Below are 27,133 nucleotides of genomic sequence, written 5' to 3'. Positions count from 1 at the left end.
TGCTTGCATTGAGAAAAGGAAAATTTTCTGCTTTCTGAATCCCTTACCAGATTTCTTCCTGCCACCAGCAGTCTGGAAGCCACCAGGAATTTCTATCTTGCAAAACACAAAGTTTTTAATACCAAGACAAGAAATAATGTGAAACCTGCAATCCCTTCTACCAGGGTTCCCAGCTGCCAAAACCCAACATTATTTGGGTCCACCAGAATCACATTCGAGTGATTGACATAAAAAGGCACTTCTTTCAACCCTTACCAAATGATTGAACTCTAGAAAATGAATGTGTTTATGCTTGGTCTGAGTTTACTTCCCATTCCTGTATTTCAAACGCATAGCAACTTTAAGTTTGCTGCCTTGGCTGATACATCATCTAAGGGAAGCCTTCCATCAAAGAGAAGAAAACAAAATCCTAGATTTACCAAACGGAAGAATTCTTTGCCCCTACTCCGTTTCCCTTGAATCTCCCACCTGCCTCCAAACCAAAACACAGTAGGTAAGCAGTTCGTTGCGGTCCCTTCGGAATGTTATTTCCTTGGGAAGGTCAATCAGTTCTGAGGCCGATTTGCCTCCACACGCCCAGCCTCCGTCCCCTCCCTCAAGCCCTGAGCAACCTTCTCCAACTGCGCGCTGTGTTCCTTCTCCCAGAGCTAAAGAAAGAATTGTCCGCAATCAGGGGCAAAGGATTAACCTCAAATTCGAGAAAACAGGTAGTGGTTGTCCCTTAAAACGAGAAGGGCAAACTTAGAAGGGAAGCCTCACTGGGCTTTCGTCTTGTAAAGTCCTATTTCAGAATCTTCCCAATTTGGCGTACAGGTCTCTAGAAGTGACTGCGTAGCCTTTATAATAATGAGCACGGTGGCCTCTCCCCTGCGGCAGCAGCTCCTGGCGCCTCTCTATCCGCAATTCCCAGTTTCTAGTCCCTTCTTTGAGTGAAGGGGAATCCCCACCCTGCGCCTTAGCCTTCGACTGCTCCCCTCCCCCACCGCACTATTTCTTTGGGAAGACGACCCTCTTCGGCTTCTAAGGAGCTTGCTCTGCTGAAGGCTAAGTGGCAGCCCCGGGATTTTAAAGACGTCAGTCTTCACATCCCCCTTCCTTATCACCAGGAGAGGAGAGAAAACAGCGGAAATTTAACACTGGTAACTATTATTGTTTTATCTGACGAACTTGCCCTCTAAAATGTCGCTAAATAGGTAAATTCACAGTGAATAGTGAAGGTGCAAACTGAAAAAGGCAGAGAACGTGTGTTTGTGTGTTGGGGGGGAGGGCGGGCAGGTTAAAGGAGGAAAGGAGTTCGGGAAGACTCGAAATCTGTGTTTGATCACCGGGATCAAAACCGGACACGGCCAGGACCGCAGTGGCCTTCTCCGCCTCCGCCACCTCCACGCGTCTCCTGGGAGCGGAGGAGCTGGAAGGCGGGGCCGAGGGCGGGAGCGCGGGAAGGGGGCAGAAAGGGATCGAGGGCGGCTGCGCACAGGGAGCGCGCGGGGCAGGGCTGCTCGCGCTCTCGTTCGAGGTCAGCCACCCGGCTGCCTCTCGGCCTGCCGAGCCTCTCAGGGGCTGACATCACTGCCAGAAGGAGGGGCCGCTCGTGCAAGGCGACTGGAGAACTAGGGTTCTCGGGCCTCGCTCGCAGAGGCGCTCCCTCGCTGCTTGGAAGTCGCAGCGCGGTGGCGGCTGGACTCAGCTCGCGTGAGCTGCGCGCGGCAATTCTTAATTTAACGGAGGGAGATAGGTATCTTTAGACCTGAGCGCGTCCATCTCCTGGTTGGTTCTAAAATCGTCCGCACATGGTCCGCGCTTCCTCCGAGGAACCAGACAAAGGCAAGAAAAGGGGGAAACGTACAAATACTATTATTTCGACTTGCTTTCAAATGTCCCACCCAGCCTCAGCACACACGCACAAGCGCGCGCGCGCGCGCGCGCGAAAGGACAGCCCTAAGATTGATGTTCCCGCTGTGATCGTGCAAGTTTGTTTCAAACAAGATTGAGAGTGGAATTCCACTTAATCTTTATCAAGTTCAGAAGGTGCCCGCAAGTACCTTTTTTTTTCTTTTCTGAGTCACACCTGTTTTATCGTTTTATGGGAGGGGGGCGAGTCGCTTTAGTCAGCGCCGCTACCTTCTGTGTGGTGCAGTGTTTAGAATTCTCCGTACGCTCCTCAGGTTGTTTTCTTGTTGCAGCGCTAAGAGCACGCAAGCGGCTTTTTAACACCATCGCCCCTTCTCTGTTTTCTCTGCGCCGCCCTCCCCCCACCCTTACCGGCCTATTCCGATTTTTTAAACACTTTTCGTGCACACACTTTCCTTCCAACAAAAATAGCTCCTATGCTAGGTTTAAATTCCACCTTGGGATGTTGCTACACAGGACTGGCTTTGGTTTTGTTCTTGCTATTAAATTTGCTGTGTTCTTTTGTCCTAGCCCCTCTTCTCTCCGGTCCTTGCTTTGTGGGTGTGTGCCGCAGTGGCGCAAGTTTTGACTCCCAGCCCCGGAGCCAACCTTTTGTAAGGGCACCGGGCTCGGAGATGCGGGAGCCCGCCTGCAGACGCGCGCGCACACGCACCCGGCGCCCCGCACCCCAAACCGCAAAGACTGCCAAAGCAGTGAAGCACGGAATATGCACTCTGGAATCCAAGAGGCCGTTTTCAGTTGAGCTTTCCTTGGGGAAGGAAAGGAAGGAGTTCCCACTATACATTCTTGGAGAGTGCCCACCCCCGTTGCGACCGGAGGAAGTCAATTTGCGGCTAAGCGCTCAAATGCAAGTCGTGTCCCCAACCCAGGGCAGACTGCCGCTCCACTCTTCTGAAGTCTCTAAAGAAAAGGACCCAATCGCAGCTACGCGCTTTTAAAAAGTCACCTTTTCCAAAGACGCTCATTATTGAAGGCCATTCTTTTTCTCGAAAAGAGGTTGTTTTTATGGCTCCCCGCTTACAAAAATAATTCCTTTGTGGGGAGATGAAGTGTTTTTCGGTTCTAAGTACACATCATTCATTTATGGGCTAGGTAGGCTTTTTTTTTTTTTTTTTTTTTTTTTAGCTAAGGGATTAAAAGTCATTTCTTTAGAGAAAGAAGAACCCTCTTACGTTTGCTACACTCTTAGAAAAAGTTTTTTGCTTTTTTTTTATGAGAAAAGGATGCCGTTTTTTTGGCTACGCGATTATAAGAAGTTCCCTTTTTTTAAAGCTAGGCAGAATTTTCCATACCTAGTACCGTCTCCACATCCAGTAGGTGCTGGCTGAGCATAGCTCCAGAAGTAGGGCGGGAAGGAAGGGCGGGGAGGCGGGATGGCCCGGGGGACCCTGCGCGCTCCTCCGAGTGTGCGGCGCTCTCCACTGCTCTGCGCCAAGGGTCGGATCTCCAAGGGTTAGAGCCAGCCTGGCAGAGAGCCAAACCGCGAGTACCAACGGTAAAAGCGCTGCGGGGCTCTGCCGCGCCAAGTCCGAGGCGGGCGCTGGGCTCCGGGCATTGCCCCTTAGCTAGCCCGTACTGGGCTAACCCGAGAGTCCTGGGTGCGATCTTTCTCGGCACCTGCCCCAATCTTAGTTTGTCAGTTTCGCTGAAGCTGGCTGTATTTGTTAAAATGAAAGACCTCTTTGCACCGCCAATATCGGGGAAATTCATGCGCGGACACTTTTCTGACAGAAGTGAGAGTTTTCGCAAAGTAACCGAGCCAAGCTGAGCGGTGGCAGTGCCAAAAAGATACTGTATCTGCGCTCACCTCCCGAATCTGCTCTTTCTCTTACCTCCAGGGAAGAGACAGGGGTAGGGGGGAAGGGAGGAGACCAGAAGCGTCTTTAAAACCACAGTGTGGTCTTAGTCAAGACCCCAGGCACAGGCAGTAGGAAGCCTCCACGCACTAAGTGAGGGACTCACGCTTCACACGCCGCACTCTGTTCTCGCACCCGGACCGGATACTTACCCTGTGTTTGTAGCCTCTAGAGTAGAATGAAGTGGGGAGTGAAAAAGAGAAAAGGCTTCCGCCGGCTCCACGGAAACTGCGATTGCTGTAGCGGGCTCTACCGCCACAGCTCGCAGTCCGCGGAACAGCTGGTGTTGTGGAGGTTGCTTCTGGGGTTGTTTGGGCCGCCCGGGTTGCCTGGGCTGCCTGTGTCTCCGGTGTCGCCGCTGCCACTGCCACTCAATGCACTCTGTTCAGCTGGCTTTCTGCTTTGCCGCGCGGGCCGCTGCGTGCAGCTCAGGCTTACAGCTCCTCCCGCCCTGACAGTTCGCCGACTGCAAGGAGCCAGTGCGGAGCCAGCCCTTTTCAATGGCGAGGGGGAGGGACTAGTTAGAGGGGGAGAAGGGGGAAGGAAGGGGGGTGAGCGAGTAGAGCTTGGGGGGAGAGAAGTGAACCAGTGCTCGGGACGCCTGCTGGGAGGGGATGGCGCAGCACCAACTGCTGGGTACCCCCCTCTGGTCCCCACTCCCTGCACCCCACATCCCCCACCGCTCCGAGGGCAGCCCCTCCCGGCTGACAGGCAACTAGGGGACAAGGGCGGGGGCGAGATGGAGGTACGCTTTGGAAGTTACTGTTCGCCGCCCGAGAAGGCGGCAGAATGCGTGCTGGCGGCACACTCGTGTGCGGGACCCGCTACTGGGGAAAACGCGTGGCTTTCGGGCTGTCGGCTTTGCAGAGCAAAAGAGAGGGCATGCATTGCTCTGCTCGGTCCTCCGTTCGTTGCTCTTAGGCATCTGTTTAAGTTGTACTCATTCACATTATCTTACACAAGTTTTTATTTTCCTTATTCTGTGTGCTTTTTCTCGGATCCCGCTGACCGCCCTGACTCCAGCTAGAGAACAAGCATCCAGCAGCACCATTTTCTCATACAAAGGATAGTTAAGGCAGACTAGTGGAAGTAGGGGCAGGAGCCCGGCAAAGCCGCAGTTGGAGCAGAGAGACTGTGTCTGTATATATCATACTCAACTGTGAGCCGGGTCTGGTACCTCGCTTGCCTTTCAGATTGATCATCTGGGGCGGCGGGGAAGGGGTAAAGGGGAGATCTAGCATTTGCTTACTCGAGAGAGCTAGTACGAGTGAGCTTTAAGCAGGTCGGTGGCTTCGGACTGCTTTAGTGGGGTCCAGCCGCTACGCTGCCGGTTATCGGGCAGCGTCGCGGGCGTGGACAGCGTGTTTCCGAGGTAGGAAAGGATGCAAGAGAGGGAGAAACCCAGCCCGGAGCCGCAAGACTGGTGCTTGCCAGCGCGTTCCGGCTGCCTAGTCGGCGACGCCCGGGCGGGTATGGGATACCAGGTCTCCCAAAACCACTAAAGCTACCAGGGGCAATGTGACTGGTTAATGACTCGGATGGGTCCTGATAACCTAGAAGCAGGGGTAATTCTCCCGTCCCAGTCATGGGATTAAAAGCAAATCGCAACAACCAAAAGCTTCCCAGCTGGTCCACTCTGATTCTTACTCCGAGGAGCAAGTCCTTAAATTTACCCAGAGGCCAGATAATGAACCAGGTGAATTCTCTAAATTCTTCTCTAGAAACGTGTAGGGTTTTAGGGGAAGAATACATTTTCCGTGTTTAACCAATAGAAAAACTTAGCCTTCTAGTGCTTTGGTTTGATATTTTTCTTGCTTTTCTTTTTCTTTTTCTTTCTTTTTTTGGAAGGAGACTCCTGAAATAAAAGGAGAAAAAGTAGATAGTGTTTTCGAGTGCCAAGAGCACAGTATTAATTTTTATTTTTGTCTGCTGAATGGAAAGGGGGATGCATCTCCATAGGGATAGAACATCAAGAAGGGGGAAAAAATGCCAATTATCATGAGTTGATTTTCTCTAATGGCTTCTTCATAAGAAGTTTTGTGTGTTTTTTTTGAAAGGGCAAATCTTTATGATTTCTTTCCCTTCCCCATCTTCATAACTGCCATCTTTCCAATTCCTGATACTTTTAAAGGTTAAAATCTTGTTTCAAACAGTCCTCATATCACTTTTGTTCTTTTATCTTTTTTTAAACACCTAAAGCCACTGCTAAGAACAACAGTGGCATTATCACCGCAGTTCATTGTGGTCTGCATGAAAGAGGACACGAGGAAGTATTTACCATTACATTTTATTCCTCCTGTAACTCTGCCTCCATTATTCACCAGATCTAGCACATGCACTGTCCTCTTCTTGAGAGCTAGGAAATGTCTTTGGAGGTGAAATCAGAAACTGTCAAATGATTACAGCTGTGCCTCTTGGGATTTGCACTGCTGGATGAGACTCTGTCATAGGGGATGGCAGGAACTCAAAGAAAATAAAATCACTGATTAACCCAGGACAGTGTGGCAAAGCCATACCATGGAGGCAGTCTCCGAGTACTAATAACCATTCATAACATCCACATTAGACACCAATTAATTGATTTCTTAAGATTTCCATCTAAACCCAAGGGAGGGGGGGAGAGAACTATTCAGTGACAGTTATGAAGTATTTAAAGTTATCATTATGACACACTCATGAGATTAATATTATTATCCACCTTTTACAGTTTCCGAAACTGAAGATCATAGAGGACAGGTAATATGCACAAGAACAAGGAGCTTCAGAGTAGCAGACTCTGGATTTCCATTCAGAGTGTATAACTCCTAAATTCAGCTACAGGGTTGCTTTATAGTTAATCTGGATTCTTCTGTAATACATCACACAACATTTAGTGTTAAGTGTATAGTCCAATAGGAAATGATATCTATAGAATAGAAACATTACTTACAGACCAAGGAGACTCCTTTACTAGTTGAACCAAGTAACCTAGAAAATTATCTGAGAAATTCACTTTTTTTTATAAGACTGACAGAAATCCAGATCTGAAAATAATGAAAAAAAATTTCCCCCATTTTCTCTCCTTTTGTGTTCTGTCTGATGGTGGCACCAATGAGCAATGGAATAACCAAAAGCCAGGACATCTGGCAAAAGCTCTCCTCTCAGTGTTTTAACTATAAAAAGGACTGATGAGTGCTCTGCTTACTTACAGAGAGAAAGACTTCTCTAATGAATGCCTTTTATGTACCATCTGCATTCTATACATTGTCCTATTAATGCTCAGAATCATTCTATGAGATAGGTATTATTAGCTTCTTCTTATTATTATTTTTTTAAACAAATGAGGAAAACAGAGACTCACAGATACTAGGGAAAATGTCCAAGGTTATATAGCTGTAAAGTATAGAATTTGGAAGTTCAAACCATGTCATTTCCAGCCCATTATGCTGACCCTCGGCACATGGCCCTCCGATTATATGGTTATACCATTTCAGAATTTGCATTCCATCAAATGTTTTATAATTAACAAAAGCCCTTAAGAGTTAAAATGTAACTGTAAGAATTTGTTTTTTTGGAGGAGATGCCATGAAGGAACTGTGATATTTCCTGCATTTGGTTTGTTCAGTATTCCAACTTGGAAATTGAGCCAGGGTTCTGCTAAGATCAGAAAAGGGCAATTATGGTTATGTTTACCATGTAACATGGAAAGGTGTCTAATCTCTGAGGATTAAACTATTAAGCCATTATACAATTATAGAATGGATCAGATAAGAGATTTAAAATATTTCGAGTAAGGATGTTTCTCAGGCCAGTAAGAATTGATTAAAACTGAGAAATAATGTGTTTATCTGAAAAAGGGTTGAACCGCCATGGAGACCTAGTAAAAGACTCAATGAGATGAGCATTGATAACTCCTCTCTCATCTCACTGGCAAAACCACCCTTGATATGAGGTTGATAAAGCCCACCAAATATTCTGGGATTTCAATTGCCTTGCACTGAAACACCACTTATTAAAGCAGTGTGCCATCTGTGATTTGCCTTCCCATGTACTCTGTCTGCAGAGAGAATACACAGGACATACAGGTGTACGCAAATGAGTATTTTGTATCATGCGACAGTTACTTGGCATCCGATTTCTTTCGGTTTTCCACAACAACTTTTCCCACATATTGCATATAAATGTTACAATCGATAAATCATCACGTTATTCAGAAAGTAGGTGGATGTGTGGGCACAAAACTGTAAGACTGAATAAGTTGCATTCCCCATGATATTTTTCATATTTAATATTTACCATCAGCAACAGTTGCAATTAGTAGGAGGCAGTGATTCAGATGCTTGGATTTAGATTCAGGGCTTTGGATTTAGACCAAATTCCGAGTTCTGGCTCTGGCATTTTCTGCTTGTGTGTCTGTGGGCAAATTAATCTCTAGACCTGTACTGTTTAATAAGATAGTCACTAACCATACGTGGCCATTGAGTACTTGACATGTAGCTAGCCCAAATTGAGATAAGCTGTGAGTGTAACATGCATATCCTTTTTTGAAGACTTGGCACACGCACGCACACACACATCTGTAAAATATGTTCTTAATACTTTTTATAAATTGTTTTTATCTCGCTAAAAACAACGATAAACATACATGTGTGGTAGTGGAGGGAGGGACATATTTTGACATACAAAAATGATAATGTATGTGCCAGTGCTTTGAAGAGTTAAAGGTACTTCATCAATTCAAAGTATTTTTACTATCATAATTTGTACAGGTACTTTTATATTTAATTGGTAGATACTTCTAGTGCTGAGTCCTTCAAGTCACAAATGAAAATAAGGCTGAAACTGGTGGCAAGTACACAAAAGACAAGTGAGTTTCTGCAGAAGCTAAAGATGCAGAAAAGGGAGAAAGTGTGGTAGTTATAGAGCTCTATGTTTTCAGTAGTTTAACTGCAGAAATACTGTACCTAGCTGATGACAAAATGCATAATTCAACTGACGACACTAGAGGGTGCTATTAGTGAGATCTTGGAAGAATGAATAAAGTCTTCCAACACCTTCTCCCCCCCATCCCACCACTATAGATTATAAAAATCTGAAAAGGGCATACCTCTGAAATGAAAGTAACACTTCTTTATTCCCTCCTGGACATGACTCGCAAGGCTTTTTTCAGTCCTGGGACTGGCCTTACAACATTGCCAAAATAATAAAATATTAGAAGTTTGCCATAGTGCTTGGGCAAATAATTGGGAAAAGTTTGAAATGGTCCCCTGCTCTGAGAAAAACTTTATGAAAGCCCAAGGAGGCGAAGATGAGAAATACAAATACCCGAGAAAGGGCTTTCAATGAAGAAAATATTTTAACAGGAATTCCCGACTATTCCAACAACCTTTGTCATTAAGTAGGGGTCGGGCAATTGTTTGATAATCATGCCATTAACATTTTGTTTTTTTTCCCCCCTTCTCTCTAAGTTTGAACAGCTGCATATGTGCAGTGGACAGAAACTTCAGCTGAATTTTTTTTGTTGGGAGTCTGGGAATTACAGCCTTTTGTGGTGAACTTTGCTGAAGCACTGAGCTCTGATTAATGCAATTAAATGAGTAAAGGTATGTGGTGTCCTCAAGGTTGCTGTTTCCTTCTAAAGAAGCTGTTTTCTTTACTGTACTCTCATTTTTCTACAGATGAGTAGTTGCAGACTGTACTGGATGAGGCTTTTCATCTGTGTGTTATTTGCCTGTATTGTGATAGAAGTACATGAGCAGGGAAAAAATTATTGTGCCTTTTAAAGTATGGAAGGATCAGAAAGCTATTAACAGTCTCTATCCGTCTTGTTTCCTTAGAACAGGCTTTAGCTTGAGTTATCCAGATGTTGACTGGCGCAGCAAAAGATTCAAAGAGATTTTGGTTGCTGAGGAAAACAAAATTCTTTTTTGTTTCTTTTAACATTGAGATTAATTTTTTTTTTCCATCCTACCAAAACTTCTATGTGGCCATCTCTTCAGGAAGTAGGTACCAGCTACTGTTCCAAATTTAGGAAATAGACACATATATGAGAACAATCACATAATGTTTACAAAGCAGTATATTGGGATTGATAAAAATTTAAATTTTTAAAGAATCCTGGACTAACCCAACTCCATTCTGAGCCTTCCTTACTTTTTAAGACTCTTTATTTCTGCTACACGATATGACTATGAGCTAAGTAGATGTAACTTTTGTATGGGTTTGTGAAAACAGTTGTATTTTATGAGGTATGATAACAAATATACCATGTATTTCATTAAAACATGTGAGAAAACTGCTTTACTTTGTGTGTGTGTGTGTGTGTGTGTGTGTGTGTTGTGTTTGTGTATGTGTATAACAACCATGATGGGGTTTAGTTAACACAGTGTTAAATGAGTGTCTACTTTGAGCCATTTTCCATTGACTGACCTGACTGCAGACATCCCATTTTAAATTATTAGATATACATTTATATAATAAACATAGGATTTCTGTTTTCTTTTAAGATCACACAGTTTTTATTTCATCATTACTGAAACTTAGCTGAATGTCATTTTCTGTCTTTGGGTAAGATATAAAAACCGAAAGTTCTTCTCAGTTGCCAAAATGCAGCTGGTCTCATACTATTCCTTTTAGATTTCCTTTCCTACAAGGTGAAAAATGGTGATATATTTTACTTTCATGAAAAAAAAAGATGTCTTTAATTTTTCAATTAATTGCTCTTTCTTGACTAACTTCTAAATACAGTGAAACCACAGTCACAGTTTGGCACGCTATTGATCCTATTGTAGTTATGTTTTTTGACAGTCAAGCTAGCAAAGGAAAAAGTATTTGCAGCACAGAAGGGTTCTCCTTTAAAGGAAACAAAATGTAATGCAGAATTAGCAATGAAAATAAAATATTGTTTCTGGATTCCTTCCTCTGTGGATGTTGCTTATCATGAGGCTACATCTTCTTTAGCTCTATTGCTGGAGCTCAAAGCACTAAAGGAACTTCTTCAGACTGAACCTAATCCTGTCATACCAAAGAATCCTTCAAAAATCTCCACCTTGTGTACTGATGGGTTTTTAAATTCGGTATCTTTTCAGACCCAGGATTCAGTATCCTTGTGGTGAATCCAACAAATTCAAGTTTTACTTCAAGTCCAGTCTTAATGAGCTCCTTTGTACAATGAGCCATCTACCTCAGTTATCTGAGTGGCACTGTAGTACCCACTGCTAGTGCCACTGTGCAGTCTCTGATACTCAGTTGGACCATTGGCATCCTGCCTAGTTGCCATCAGTCCCTTTCCCTGGTGCCCTAGGTTCAGTATCAACGAAATATTACCTGCTTGGGCGAGGGTCATGATCCCAACAGGACAACTTTATTAGAACTGTTTATAAAAAGCAAAATAACTTATGACACTATTTTCACATTTTATGTTTTGTATTCTTGGACATTTATTCTGTGGAAGATGCTGAAGTGGGTAGGCTATGTTGGTAAGCTTTTTGCAATTCATCACAATAAATAATGACATGTTATTCAAACATGTTTATAATTCTTGAGCAGTGCACCTGAATTATTTAACATCCACGCTTCCACTCCCATTGATTATAAATTATTCTCCAAAAAATAACCATAGGGATATAACAATCATAGAAAAATTACAAATGAAATATCAGAAAATGTAAATTAACTTTGTCATAAACTTGTTAAAAGACAGAGATTTCCAAAAGTCTTATGAATTATTAAAATTGCCCCTTTTTTACAAGGATCACTTGGGGTGGGGAGCCTGAATGGATTTCTGAAAAAGCAATAATATTTTAAAAATCCATTCACAAGATAAGATGTGGGTAACTTTGAAGGGTATATCAATTAGTGACACAGACAATGAAATGCGTATCTTCAAAGTTAGTTAAGGACCTCAAAAATTATGTACTTATATTGGAAATACTAAACTGTATTTGTCAGCTATTGTTCTAAACTAACATTTCATGGAGAATTAACTACTACTGTAGTTTGTACTAAATTAACTAATTTTTAACTGTGTCATTCTAGTCTCTTCTTCAGAAATCTTTCTGAGTTAACAATGCATAAAAATAATAGAAATTAAAAAAAATTATCTGAAATATAGTGCCTGCTTTTTATACATTACAGAACAACTATGGCATGAGATGTCTAATGGTAAAATTATCAGATAAACAATATCTTTATTGTTACATTAGCTTTGCTCTACCAAGAAGCTATAAATTATAGTTCAATAAAGTCAACAAAATTAACTTGGCTTAGAATTCTATTCAACTAGTAATGAATGAAAAGAAATTCAAAAACTAGAAGATAGTCTTCTGTCTCCATGTGTAGGAACTAGGAACCTGGATTAGGTCTCAAGGAGTGGGAGGGGAAGAAGGAGGAGATGGAGGTAGAGGCAGAGGAAGGTATGAAGAAGAGGCAACCTTTGGGGTCCTGAGAGAGGGAAGGCAACAAAGGTCTTTTTTTTCTCTAAACTTGTTTTCTTTGATTTCTCCTTCAATTTCACTACCATCACTTTTAAAACTTATTCTGTCCTAATTCTCTTTCAACTTTCAACAAGTATTCCAGCATGGGAAAATTCTCATATGGGGACTAGTGTGGAGAGAAGTGGAAACGATAGCAAAAAAGGAATCAAATTCACTATTCTCTTCACAATTTTTATATTGCAGACTGGAAAGAAGGGAAGCGAGTTATCAGTCAGCAATGGTGAAGAGATACAAATCGATGTTAACAACCTGTCCCTAAACCCGGAGTTCTGGCAGTGCAGAGGGGAGAGGGCAGCAATGGTGTGTGTGCTGTGGCTGAGGCCCTCTAGGGGGCAGCAGAGGAACTTGTTGGAGTTGGAGAAGGTAGGGGTTCTGCCCACAGTGGAACTGGGTATTTAATATGCAAATATGTGTGGTGACTCTCCAGCAGGGGCATTTGAGGAGTTTATTCAACCAGAGAACCTTTTTGACATAGTATGAAATAGGCTTCCAGGCAGTTTTAAAAGCACCTCTCTAGGTTCTTCAAAACTGCCCCATCACAATGAGGCTAATCCTTCTGCATATAACTGTGTCACACTATTAATATTCATGTTCCCTTTGATGTGCTGCTGCCCAAAGCAGACCAGACCCCATTTCAGAACTAGGAATAGGAAGAGCAATGAATATGGAAATGAAAAGGAATAAACTGAAGAAATCTGTACATTGTAGCACAACAATGAGCGATTCCATTGTAACTCTTTGTCATATCACATTTTTGTCTAGAACTTGATTAGGACACAATTTTAATTTAATGACCTTTTGCGTGGCTATATTTTTACAGTATAATATAAAGGATAAAGAAACAGTTATGGGATATTTTACTTAATTGTCTAGAAAGCCTGATTCAATTTGTGATTCTATGGCATTCTAGCTGTAGAACATTTGACAAGTTACTTAAAGTCTCGATATTCCAATTTCAATAACTGTGTATTGAGAACTATAATTACCTCGAGAATTGTTATGAGGAATAAATGAAATAATGAACATAAACACAGCTAATGGAGTACCTGACAGAGTTCAATGTAGTTGAATGGTCCAATAGATTTAGACTTCATTAGGCACCTAAAGTAGTCATTGAAGTAAAAGGAAATGGGAAGTCAAGATAGCTGTATAATTCACCCACTCATTTGTTAGTTCATGAGTTCATTCATAAATACTTAATGAAAAACTATATATTCAAAGCACATTTTAAATAAACTAATTTCTTCAATAACCTTTACATCTCACATGTATTTTATAGATCTAGGTGGTGAGTTATATAATGCTTAGTACAACCCTATTAATTGAGGGAGATAGGGAGAAGTGATTGGTAACTTCAATTTATTTGTAGAAAATAAACATTCCTTTCATCGCATCTCCCTCCATATACCATATCCTTTTTGAGGAGTCATTTGCCCTTAAATACATTCCAAAGTTATAATTAATGTTTTGTATTATATGTGTGTGCATACGTACATATGGATAGATAGATAGATACATATATATCTCTCTATATACAGACAGATATAGGTATATACAGATATATATTTTGAAACAGCAGGCTGTTACTAGTTTAGATCAGTTGAACATCCACACAGTGATGAAATGACTACACTCGTAAACAAAGGCAGATTTACTACGAAGCTAATGAAGTTTTAGCTTAAGGCCCCTCACTAGCATACTCAGATGTCATTTCTGAGGCCTGGTATTAGAAAATCATTGTCATATGAAGAGACAATCAAATGATACGCAGTCAAAAATGTTGAAAAAAAGTATTATGAAAATACAAGTTCAGAAAATTAAGTTTGTGAACTTGTTCTAGAAAAAGTGCTACATACCTCATTGCTGAATATCACTACGGTCACCTTCGAAGTACTCCTCTTGGGAAGTTATGCACTGATGCCAGCACCTGGTCCACCCTTCAAAGCTAGTTTGGAACTCTTTTTCTGGAATGACCATCAGAGCTGTTGTCGTATTACCCTTGATGTCCTGTATGTCATCAAAATGTCTTCCTTTCAATATTTCTTTTATCTTTGGGTAAAGAAGGAAGTCATTTGGGGCCAGATCAGGTGAGTAGGGAGGGTGTTCCAATACAGTTATTTGTTTACTGGCTCAAAACTCCCTCACACACAGTGCCGTGTGAGCTGGTACATTATCGTGCCACAAGAGCTATGGATTGTTGGCCAAAAGTCCAGGTCGTTTTCATCTAACTTTTTCACGCAGCCTTTTCAGCACTTCCAAATAGTAAACTTGGTTAACTGTTTGTCCAGTTGGTACAAATTTATGATGAATAATCCCTCTGATATAAAAAAAATGTTAGCAACATCTTTGCAACAAGTTCACGAACTTAATTGTCAGATCTCGTGTGCCAAGCAGTTTATTAATACACACATGCTATGCTCTTGGATCTGTGATGTTTGTGCTATCAGCTTTTTAAAAAATTGTCATTTCTTATGATTCTTTTTTCTCTATAAATTAATGGTTTGTGTAACCCAAATTTTGAATGAGTAATTTTGTCTCCTTTTGTTAAAGAGAGTCCCTGTGTATAAGCTTCAGAATCCGCAAAACCAGGATTCACCCCCTATTTATGCATAAGGAAAGATTTCCCTTTTTTTCTTCCAGAGGAAATAAAAAATATCTTTAAAAATAGAGTTTAAGTTATAGGCTTAGGTCTTTACTGAGTGGATTAATTTAGGCCTACGAAATGACTTCAATTTTTAATTATGAAAAATTTTTAATTGTTTCTGTAGCCTTCTGGAATATAATTCTTAGCAACATCAACAATGAAGGGGAAAATATAGAGAAAACCTCCATCCACTGGTAAAAAAGATTTTAGTCCTTTAATTAAAGGACAAAAAGCATTCAATATGTACAATATGAAGCTCTGTAAACCAGGAGTGGTCTTTGTCATCTTGGAAATTATAAAATTTGTTCAAGTTTTAAACTTTTGGTCATAAGACATTTTTCTTTTCAGATAATCATCTGTCATGTTTAAAGGATATATGAAATTCCTGAGAAATCAAATGAAATGGAATTTTGTATGGAACATAAAATAGAAAACTATCAAATCAATCTTTCTTTCAAGTTCTATGATGGCAATCCTCTCTTGGATTAGATTTTTTTCCACTTGGAACTGCTAAGTATATTATATTTCACACAAAAGGAGCATTAGTCAAACTTTAAAACTTTTCTTCATACCAGTTGTCATTTTTGTTATTTTTAAATGACAAGGGATATAAAGCAATGCAATGATTTTTATCTACTCCAATCGAAATTCTGTGCTATTATTTACAATATGCTCTGAGAAGAAAAAATGGAATCATAATTGACAGAGTAAATTGAAGTGAAAGAGATTCTTTTAAAAAAAATAAAGAGTGATTAGATGTTAGTAGATAATAATAGCCCATGAGTCTCTTGTTTTTATGTTTGTTGTAATACTGCACATAGTATTTTTCAATTAAACAAAATGTTGATACTTGTAGAAGAAAAAGAACAACTTGAAATTTATGAGTTAAAAATGAAGCATTGGTAGTTAAAATGTGTTTGAATGTTGAATTTTCCTCCTTGGGAAAGTTCCTTTAAATAAATATGTGTTTAGAGGTATGACTGAAGATCTTTTAGCTAATAATGATGAACAAGTGTGCTGCTCATATATGCATATGATCCTGCTTGTTCCTTTAAAAAAAAAATAGCAGTGGTGATGGGTTTCCTTTATAATAAAAAATAGACATTTGTTAGAGGGTTGGTTAATGGCAAAGGGCCTAGTGTGAATGGAAACAAAATATGTTTTCTCTACAAAATTAACTGGCCTATCTATGATACAATTCCATGGCCTTGGACTCATTAGCACAATGCTCTCACTAATTAAACTAATGAATCTCAAAATAATGACAAATCCTAAATTTGAAAGAATAAGGTTCTTCTTTAACTGGACTTGTTAAAACGGATGCAGACTATTAAGCAAAGATGCCAAAAATGTGCTAACACTTCCTGAAGTCAAAATGACAATAAGGAGAAAGAATTGTCTTTCTCTCTTTTCTTCCTGGTGCTTGTTCCTACATGCACATAATGTCATAGATTAGCATTCAGTAATCTCGTCAGGTGTTGATCATACTGAAAAGATGATAAGGGTACTCAAAAAATAAGGAAGAAATGCTGACTATTGCTAAAATAATAAGTATGAATACTTGCACACAAAAAATGGAAACCTAAGAAATCATGTAAGTTTTCTATTCTGAAATATTTGATGCTGAATCAGAGGCCATTTGCTACCAAATTTAGTATTGGGGGATCACCAAATCTAATTGGGCGATTAATTTGGGTCCTTGGTCATTTCCCTGATTCTGATACCCAGTGCAAGAGGACTGAAGCAAATCCATCAGTGTGCTTATTAAGCTACCTTAAGGATTCATTCAGACAACCATATAACTCTTGCCAAATACTTATTTGCTAAGTGATACATTTACATAGAACGGTGTTTTTTAAAGCATGTTCCTTGGATTTGCAATTAATATTAACTTAAAAGACTCTAAGATGTGTTGCAGCAAAGAAATAGGTTCAACACTTTCTAACCCTGAATTTCCCCAAATTAGCTGCCTATGGAGTCTTTTTTCTTTCTTTTTATCGGTGACATCTATTATTGTTCTGTTGAACCCACTTTGAGAAACAGTGCCTTATAAGGTACTTATATTTCCACTGAGATCTGAGATTGCATATAAAAATTACTTGTATATTGAAGAACTATCACAAGAGAGAAACTGAGGCCAGTTATGTTTAAAATTACTTTTTTATGTCCCTAAATTTTACATTTTTATATTTAATGTATAAAACTATACAATAGAATATTTAAAATGACTAAAATCAAATTAATAGATTTATGTAGCAGTTCTTTAAAATCTAGGCATTTGAAATAGAATGTCTCTACTATGTATCAAAACATTACTGAGAAGCAATACCAGTTCCTTGGTCAAAGTACAGTTTCCGCTAAATTACTCGCTGCCTAAAAGCCCTCTTATAACGTCCATTATATATAGTCTTCTTTCATTTTCTGTCTCAAACATCTATGTTCTGTTGTCTTATGTTGATTTATTGCTAAGTAGCACCCCTGAGATGACTGATACATTGGTTTGAAAAGTGACTTCAGATGATAGTCACAGTATAAGTGAAACTTATTTTACATGGTCATAATGCTTTTTGTCTTTGTTTCATTAAAAGATCAACTGTTGTTTACAGACATGAAAGAGAACTTGCATGTATTCCAATGTACATAATTCAGCAGATCAACTCATGATTTCTCAAAGACCAAATTCACTTTATACATTATTTACATGCTAGACGATTATGGTGTGACATCAATTTTGGCTGTTGACAGTCAACCATGGACACTAAAGACACATTTAAATCACTGTTTCTTTTGGTTAAGATTTAAAATAGTGTTCAACATAGCAGATATTAAAAGTATAACATTTATTTTTAGTATTTTTGTTAAACTCTCCACAGGAAATGATATGCTTAATAGATCAATAACATTTGCAATTTTATTCTGTTCACCAAAGTTGTTTTCGAAAATAATGAAGGAATTTATAGTACTTTGTCATTTCTATTTGTATTTTTGTTTAAACCATCAGACATATTCTTTGCTAAAATTAACCTGACTCATATATACTTATAGGCTTTCAATTAGTTTTAAAGTTATGATTCTAATTGGATAGCAGAATATTCCCTTATAGCTATAAATGGTTTCTCCTGTGGTAAACTTTATCATAAGTTTAAGACAAATGTATGAGTAAGTGTTCTTCAAGTGGAATTCTGAATTCATGAGGTGTATGTGCTGGGTACACAGTAGGTTCTTATTCATTATCTAACATACCTTGTTGGAATAGTGGCACCACCTATTTTTAGCTCACTTATAACCAACTATTTTTGATACCCTTTTTAGAAGAGCACCATAAAGCCATATAATTACATGGTCACAAACTTAGTTTTTATCATTTGGAAAGAAATGAAATATTGTGTTCTGAAATGTGTCAATCTAATGGGGTCTCGGTTTTTCTAAGGGTCTGATAACATCAGTAGGCTATTGACTTTTCTTTGTGAGTATTTATTATAGAATTCATCAGTACTGCTATACAAATTTCACAATCATTTTTGCAGCTGGTAATAACTATTTTGTGTGATGAGAACACAAGAAGTAGTTCTTCTATAATGATGGTTTAAATGAAAAATTAACCCACTTTAATCTCTAACCAATGAAGTAGAAACAGTAGATACATTTATAACAACAAACTTTGTTTCATAATTGGGAACACATTGTCTCCTTTTAAAGTGTGAAAATCAAAGAACAAACAATGCAAATGAAAAAAGTTTCTATAAAAGTATTGAATTTATTTCCTATTCTACTCTTAGATAACAAAAAATTGTCTATATAGCAACCAGTGAATAGATCTTTTCAGTTGTCATAATTTTAAACATATTTTTGAAACTAGAAGACATCTTAAGGATAGATCATCTACAACAGATATTTTCACACTGTATTCCTCAGAGTCCTAGAGTTTCATGGAGTTGCCTGAGAAGCTAAGACATGGGGTGCAATGAGAAAGAAGCTGGGTAGGCAAGAAGCTGGGTCATCTTCATTAAAATTGCTCTGTTTTTCTCCTGCCATATATGTGGTGTTCCACTTAATAATTTGCCTGAAGTCAAAGTTCTGCTACTAAAAAACAAACACACTTTTAAAAAATCACTGATCTAGGCCATCATCCTTATTTTACATTTGAGAAAACTGAGGCCCCATGTATTTAAATAGCTTATTCACGAGCATCCCCATTTACTGAGTGGCAGAATAAATTGTTCATCAAAGTAACTTGCCAGGATATATTTATTAACCCTTATATTTCTATGTGATTTTGAACTTTTCAAAGCAGCTTCATGTCTGTTATTTGATTGAACCTCAGAAAATAGCACTATTAAGTGGTTATAGGAAGCCTTAGCTCAATTTTAGAGATGAGGAGATGAGGTTAAAAGAGATAAAACCACCAGGGTTACACCACATTATTGGTAGAGTCAGGATGAAAACTAAGTGCTCTTGACTCCCAGGGGCTTGCTCTAGATCATAGTTTGTTCTAGTAACAGCTTGCCTAGAAAGTGGCAGTTTACACAGATGTGATGTGGCACATGCATTTGTCAAAATGCTTATCGGAAGTCCATGATGCTGTCATTATAGACTCTTAGAACTCACTGAGATCATAAAAAAGCATCTAGGCCTTCATTCCCATTTTACTGATGAAAAGACTGAAACTCGGACTAAATAAAAAGGACTTATAGTTGGAGGCAGAAGTCCAATTAAAATCCATATACTCTAAATTCAAGTTAGTGTGTTTCCTAACAAACTGCATTGCATCTTAATTTGTAAACATGCTAACTAGTGAAAACACACATTCTTTAAAAAAAAAAAAATTACTAGTTTCAGATGTACAAAGCAATGCAATAGTTAGACATTTACACCCCTCACAAAGTGATAACCTCCCTCCTCCAATCTACTACTCTGACATCGTATATAGTTGTTAGAGTTCTACTGACTATTCCTTGTGCTGTACTCTTGCCAGAGTCCCAGCACCCCTGCTTTTAGTCATCTAGCGCCTCTGTCTTAGAATCCCAAAGACTTTGCTACGGTAGACTTACAAACCTTCTAAGATGGGTGTGATAAGCCTTTTTATGATTTGCAATGCCCCTAAGGAATAAAGGAATGTACATGTCTGAGGACGGATATGTCTGTCTAACATGTGCATGAAAATAGTAGTTTTCTTGGCCAATTACTGTGACAGCTTGCAAGTGAAAAAGTTCATATCCACTTTTCTATCCAGTAGAGATATTCAATCTCCATATTTTCTGAATAAGGTCTCAGGCCGCTAGAAGTTTAACACCCTTGAAAGGTAAAAAAAAAAATATTTGTTTTAGTTCCCAGACAGTTCAAACTCAAGAATTGTGATTATTTAAAAATTGTTTTTCTAAATCTCTACTAGATCTATTGAAAACATTTTTTCGTAGTTACTTTTCTGTATGCACTCCATTTCTATTAATGTGTCACATCAGATATCTTCTTAATGCTAGAGCTCCTTTCACAAATACACTTACAAAATAAAATGTGATTTAGTATATCTCAGGTAATAACATTAGCAGCACAATTATATACTCCTTAATTGACCATTGTCTAGATTGGAATTTAGCAACTACATTTTTTTTTCCAGTAAAAAATGAATAAGAAAAAGGTAAGCTACTTCCATGAGCTTACGTCTTTTCATTTAGTTAAAATGAAAATAAGAAATTATTGAAAAAGACCATTTGAATGACATAGTTCATTTGGGGAAAAACATGTCTCCAATGATAGAAATAAATTAGGCACACAGATGTATTCCAGATCGACAATTATGTACAAAAAATTATCAAATACACATTAAAAAATTCATACAGAAGAAAACGATTAGAGTTTAGGAGGTGAGAAGGAGATGTTATAAAGATAGGATCTCTTCAATAAATAGGGCAGGAAAGGTTCTAAGGTCAGAAAGAAGCCAAAGGGCAAGGGCAAGGACCCTTGACTCCTTAGAAGGTATAGCTTAAGACTGCTATGAGGTCGGACAATTAAGTTCATGAACTCATCCTAGAAAAAGTACTACATATCTCATTGCTGATTCTCACTATAGTCACCTTCAAAGTACTCCCCTTGGGAAGCTATGCACCGATGCCAGTGCCTAGTCCACCCTTCAAAGCACTTTGGAACTCTTTTTCTGGAATGGTCATCAGAGCTGTCATTGTATTACCCTTGATGTCCTGGATGTCATCAAAATGTCTTCCTTTCAACATTTCCTTTATCTTTGGGTAAAGAAAGAAGTCATTGGGGTCCAGATCAGGTGAATAGGGAGGGTGTTCCAATACAGTTATTTGTTTACTGGCTAAAAACTCCCTCACACACAGTGCTGTGTGAGCTGGTGCATTGTCGTGATGCAAGAGCCATGAATCGTTGGCGAAAAGTTCAGGTCGTCTAACTTTTTCATGCAGCCTTTTCAGCACTTCCAAAGAGTCAGCTTGGTTAACTGTTTGTCCAGTTGGTACAAATTCATAATGAATAATCCCTTTGATAAAAAAAAAAAAAGGATTAGCAACATCATTGCAACAAGTTCCCGAACTTAATTGTCAGACCTCACATGTGTGGTTGTTCAATTGATCACAGCACAAGGTATTTACAAGTGGGGGCTTAAATACAAGCTGTGCATCCTGGAAGTTTTTTCTCTTAGAGGAAGGGGTACTGTGGCAGGCAGAATTTTAAAGATCCGTCCACCCCTGAACCCTGCTCAAGGTATCCATGCCCCAGTTCTTCCACCAAACATTTATCTAGATCCTATCATGAAGGGATTTTGCATATGTCATTAATGTCCCAACTCAGTTAACCATAAAATACAGATATTACCTAGGTAGGCCTGACCTAATTAGGTGACCTCTTGAAAAACAGAGTTTTCTCCTGCTGGTTACAGAAGGAGAACATGACAGATATCAAGAACATGGGGGATTCAATAATGCCTTTGTTAACTTTGAATATGGAGGGGATCATGTGAGGAGGAATTCAGATAACAGTTAGGAGCTGAGAGTAACCCCCAGCCAAACACCAGCAAGGGAGCAGGAACCTCAGTCCTACAACCATAAGGGACTGCATTCGGTGCACAACCTGAATGAGCTTGGAAGCAGATTCTTCCCCAAAACGAACACTGAAAGAACACAATCTACAGAATTGTACACCTGAAATCTGTGTAATTTTGCTAACAATTGTCACCCCAATAAATTTAAAAAATAAATTACCAAAAAAAAAAAAAAAAAAGAAAGAACACAATCTACCAACACTTTGATTTCAGCCACGTGACACTCTAAGCAAAGAACTCAGTCAAGTCCACCTGGACTTCTGACCTATGGAACTATGACATAAAAATGGGTGTTTTTTTAAAGCCTCTAAGATTGTGGCAATAGAAAACTAATATAGGTGCTTTAAAAAATTATGTGAAGATGCTCTATGAGCTAGTGGCAGCTCCCTGTATAGCTTAATGCCTTGTTCTTCAGAACAGTAGAGGAATATCTCAGGGGTGAACAATCATATGATTTTCTTTTTTAAAATAAATGCATTTTTAAATTTATTTTTATTTAAGTATCATTGGTATACAATCTTACATTGGTTTTATTAGTTTCAGATATACAATATAGTGATTTGATATTTTTATACTTTACAATGTGATCAGTCCACTAATGCTAGAAATCATCTGTCATCATGCAAACTTATCAAAATATTATTGACTATGTTCCCCTTCTCTTTTTTCTTTTTGACTCTCTTTCCAAGTACCTTTGTTTCAGGGGCAATTGTGACAATCGTCAGTGCAACAACTGATCTGAAAAGCTGAATCAAAGGTAGAGGGTTATTTGTTCTCATGCTCATTTTCCCTTTTAAATCCACTTTCTTTTTCACCTCTAATCTCTTCCACACAACATCATTAAGAGTGACTTTGGGGCAAAACCTTTAATGAGGCTAATTCGTCCATAAACAGATTTTTGAGTAAGACTTTTAATTGTGAATGTCATTAAATGCTTCTTAGAACGAGCATCCTGTTTATTGGAAAGAGGTGATAATTCATTAGGGCTTTGGTTGAACAGTGCAGTATGTGCTTAGAGTGACCAGAGGGAGTAAGATTTTATATTTAACCTTGTAAACTAAAAATCCAAGCCTGTAACTAAATAACCCCTGTGAAATAAGGGAGGGCAGAACCCTTGTGACTCATCACACAGATGCTTCTAAAAAAATGAAAAAGAAAACAGAAATATGGCTGAGAGGATATTGCTGAAATATTTTCAGTTACAATAAAAATACAACTTTGTCATCCTACTCTGGACTTAAAGATCTATAAAATAACTTGTACTTTGTATTTTAGCATTTTGTGTGCATTCATAGGCCAGGCTTTCCAGTATTCCCAATCGAAGTGACACAGTAGTCCAACATGTGAGTTTCAGTTGACTATTAATTGGAATGTTAACTAAAAGTTCTAGTTAACTTTTTGCATCATTTTGGATGCAAAAACAAAGTTCAAACCTAACCAAATTAAAAAAAACAGTAGTGTTACAATGAAAACTTACAAACAGAAATTTTTGCTTTTTTAATATACTTTATTATATTTATATTTTATCAGATTTAGAGATTTCAGATTACCTGAGTAAAAGCCAGTAGTATATGAACTTCTGAAATACGAACTCCTTTGACTAAAAACGTGTTTAACTTATGAATAGTTTATTTGTTTATTGTTTTAGAGTAAAATAGAGTACAGGTCTAGCAGTGGCCTGCTGACTTTTGTAACTTAATGTATGTTAAAGAAAAAAAAAACGTCACCTAAGGCTATAATCTCTAATGAAATGGATGCAAATGAAAGCTTCATAGATGCTATTATGAGATAAGGATAAATTTTATTATAAACAAAGTGTTGCTATGACAAAAGCAATGGTAGTCCTGTCATGTAGTGATCACTAGTCACTATATCTAAATTACAATACATCCTAAAATAGGGATGACGATACATAATATATTGCACTGAAACTGGATGGACTCAGGCGGAGTTTAAAACAACACATTCATATACTTGGGAATGTAAAGTGCTTGCCCTGAAACTTGTACCATTCATCAATTCTTGTTTAAACATCATTCCTTATTCCTGGGTTTCAATGACTGGCTTGTTCTCTGACTCAGTCTCATTTATCTACTTCATGTGCCTCATCTAAACTACTGTTTAGAAATGGAAAATGTAACAACATTTAAAGGAAGATACTTTATCTCTTTAATAAGAGCTCTCTAAAGAAATGTGATTTTGGATTATGTTTGGTTTAGCATCTAAATGTTGATTATTAATATGGCATGGTGAAGAAAAAAGGATAATATTTCCTCTTTGTATGAACAGAAAATGAAAAATTCTGAAGTTTAATTCTTTTATGTTTAGATATACCACTGCGGGGCAGTCACAACAGCTAAAATAGTAAACTGCTTTAAACAAGCTATTTGTGACTTTCAAACAAAACTGTATGTGCTTGAATTCAAAGAATATCTGCATATAATCATTTCTTTTCTGAGATCTTGAAAATTATGTAGCTCTTTTTGCTAATGGATATTTAGAGAGTTGGTTTGTTTATTACCCTTAGGTTTATTTTTTGCTTATACTTACCATTTCTTTCTAAAATTACCCTTCAGTTATGACTGAATTGAAATAACAAGCAATTATTTGTTATATTTTACAGGTTTTTATTAAAATATAGGTAACATACAATATTACTTTCAGGTGTACACCATAGTTATTCAACATTTATATATTAGGTTGGTGCAAAAGTAATTGCGGTTTTTGCAATTGTTTTTAACCTTTTAAATTGCAATTACTTTTGCACCAACCTAGTACTTAAGGACGTGATCAACATGGTAAGTCCAGCAACCATCTGACACCATACTACGCTACCACAATATTACTGACTATATTCCCTATGCTGTATATTATATCCTTATGATTTATTTGTTTTATACCTGGAGATTTGAACCTCTCATTCTCCTTCACTTTACTCCCCATTTTTAATTTTTCAGTTACAGTTTGCATTCAATATTATTTTATATTAATTTTAGGTGTATAGCATAGTGATAAGACATTTGTATAATTTAAGAAGTGATCACCCTGACTAGTCTAGTACCCACCTGGCACTATAAATAGTTATTACTATATTATGACTATATTCCCTGTGCTTTACTTTACATCCCCATGACTATTTTGTAACTACCAATTTGTACTTCTTAATCCCTTCACCTTTTCCACCCTGTCCCCAATCCCTCTCCCATCTATCACCCCAATAAATCTAGTACCCACGTGACACCATGCATAGTTATTACAATATTATTGACTATATTCCTTATGCTATACTCTACATCCACATGACTACTTTGTAGCAACCAATTTGTACTTCTTAATCCCCTTTTTACCCTCCCATCTAGCATCCATCACGGACTGCCTCCCTGAGTTTGTTTCTATGTATTAAGTAGGGCTGCTATGTCTCCCCATCTTAATAGACTGGCCTTATGTGGTAAGTGTTTTGTGGGGCCCAGTGGCTCAGTCTCCATGGTCCCCAAGCCAGGTGTTCCAGGTGTGTCTCTTGTGTGGATTGTGTGTACCCTCCTGCTGTAGTTGTGCCTTGATTGCTTTTTGCACATGAATGAGAGGGATTGACCCTCAGGCTGGTTGTTTGTGAGGACTGGCTGTGATGACAGTGGAGCAGGGGCTGACCCTACAGAACAAGATTTGCTTTAGCAGGGCTCTGGTGCCTGCCCTGTGTGCCATTTTTGGAGGAGGCTTGGTGATGCTCAGGCTCAGTCAGAAGCTGGCCACCAGGGCTGCCAGCCCTGGGTCCTCCTGCAAGGGGCCCCACTGCAGGTGAAGTTCACCCGAGACTGTGCCTTCTCCAGGCCACCTGGCATGAGCCACAAAGCCATCCACACATGGCCGCCACCCTTGCTGGGTTTGGAGGTGCCTCCAGAGGCCAACCTGCAAACCGAGACTGGCTGCTGCTAGTGCGGGATTAAGGCTGCTCAGCAAGAGGTATGGGACTTGCCAAAGTCAGATGCTGTTTGTTTGGGTTTTGATATCTTTTGAGAGATTTTAATAAAGTCCACAGCATGAGTGAAGACAGGCTGTATGGAAAAACCACTGGAAGTTTTGGGTGTGCCTGAAATTTGGGTGGGGCTTGGTCTCAGGGAATAACCAGGGCAAGGAATAACTCCTATGAAAGGAGTTAGCTGGGTTGACAGAGACTTAGATATGGCAGCCACCTGCATCTGCATGGGAGGAGGTAGGAGGGCTCAACCAAGAAACAATGGATTCTGCCAGCACTTCTGTCTGGGAGAAAGCTGCCCCTGCAGCCCTTGTTCTGAAGCCAGACAAATCAGTTCCTATGTCCCTAGTTCATATGTCCCTATTGCCTTTCGAGCTGCTGCCCCAGTGCTGGAGCTCAAAGCGAGTGAGTCTTTCAGTGAGTATGTCTATGTGTGGGCCCTTTAAGAGCTATGCCTGGGATCCCAGCCACCCTCCGTCTCACTCAGCTACAATCTCCACTGGTTTTCACAGTCAGAATTTGTGGCACTTCTTTCCCACAGCTGAGGTATCCCTCTCAATTTTTAATGGTCACACTAGGGTGTGGGACCAGCCTGTTCCACATCAACACACATCATACCAGTCTGGAGTTGGTTTCTTCTGTATGCCTTTAGAGGACTTTGGTTCAGCTAGACTTCAGGTGATTCTCAAAGCTGGTTCTTCTCTAGTTTAGTTGTCATTTTGATGTTGTCATGAGAAGAGACAAGCATAGCATTTACCTACTCCACCCACTTGACCAGAAATCTCTTAAAGTGATTATTGATAGGTACATAGTTATTGCCATTTTATCCATATCTCTTATGATTTTTATTTCTTCTAAAAGAAGTCCCTTTAACATTGCTTGTAATATTGGTTTGGTGATGATGAACTCCTTTAGCTTTTTCTTGTCTGGGAATCTCTTTATCGCTCCTTCAATTTTAAATGATACCGTTGCAGGGTAGAATAGTGTTGGTTTTGGGTCTTGCTTTTCATAACTTTGAATATTTCATGACAGTCCCTCTGATCTGCAACATTTCTTTTGAGAAATCAGCTGACAGTCTAATGGGAGGTTCACTGTAGATAACTAACTGCCTTTCTCTTGCTCCTTTTAAGATTCTTTATTTGTCTTTAAACATTTCTATTTTAATTATGATGTATCTTCATGTGGGTCTCTTTGGGTTCATCTTCTTTGGGACTC

General features: G+C 39.1%; 1 protein-coding gene and 1 long non-coding RNA gene across 7 annotated transcripts in view; one reads left to right on the top strand and one right to left on the bottom strand.

The window, feature by feature from the left end:
- PCDH11X (protocadherin 11 X-linked) overlaps nucleotides 1-4,237 on the bottom strand; it is an 803,219-nt gene extending 798,982 nt beyond the window's left edge. For 5 of the 6 annotated variants that reach the window (XM_074323530.1, XM_074323532.1, XM_074323533.1 and 2 more), the window contains exon 1: nucleotides 3,920-4,237. The gene's annotated coding sequence lies outside the window, so the exon portion shown is untranslated. The remainder of the gene's footprint in view (nucleotides 1-3,919) is intronic. The other variant, XM_074323531.1, reaches the window with a different exon arrangement.
- LOC141569611 (uncharacterized) lies at nucleotides 754-12,767 on the top strand. The gene is made up of 3 exons (XR_012493300.1): nucleotides 754-1,139; nucleotides 9,215-9,349; nucleotides 12,425-12,767. It is a non-coding gene; the product is annotated as an uncharacterized LOC141569611 (long non-coding RNA).
- Nucleotides 12,768-27,133: the final 14,366 nt, after the last annotated feature.

The sequence above is a fragment of the Rhinolophus sinicus genome, chromosome X (genome assembly GCF_036562045.2).
Source record: "Rhinolophus sinicus isolate RSC01 chromosome X, ASM3656204v1, whole genome shotgun sequence".
In the NCBI taxonomy this organism is placed as follows: domain Eukaryota; kingdom Metazoa; phylum Chordata; class Mammalia; order Chiroptera; family Rhinolophidae; genus Rhinolophus; species Rhinolophus sinicus.
This window is presented reverse-complemented; position numbering and strand designations above follow the sequence as displayed.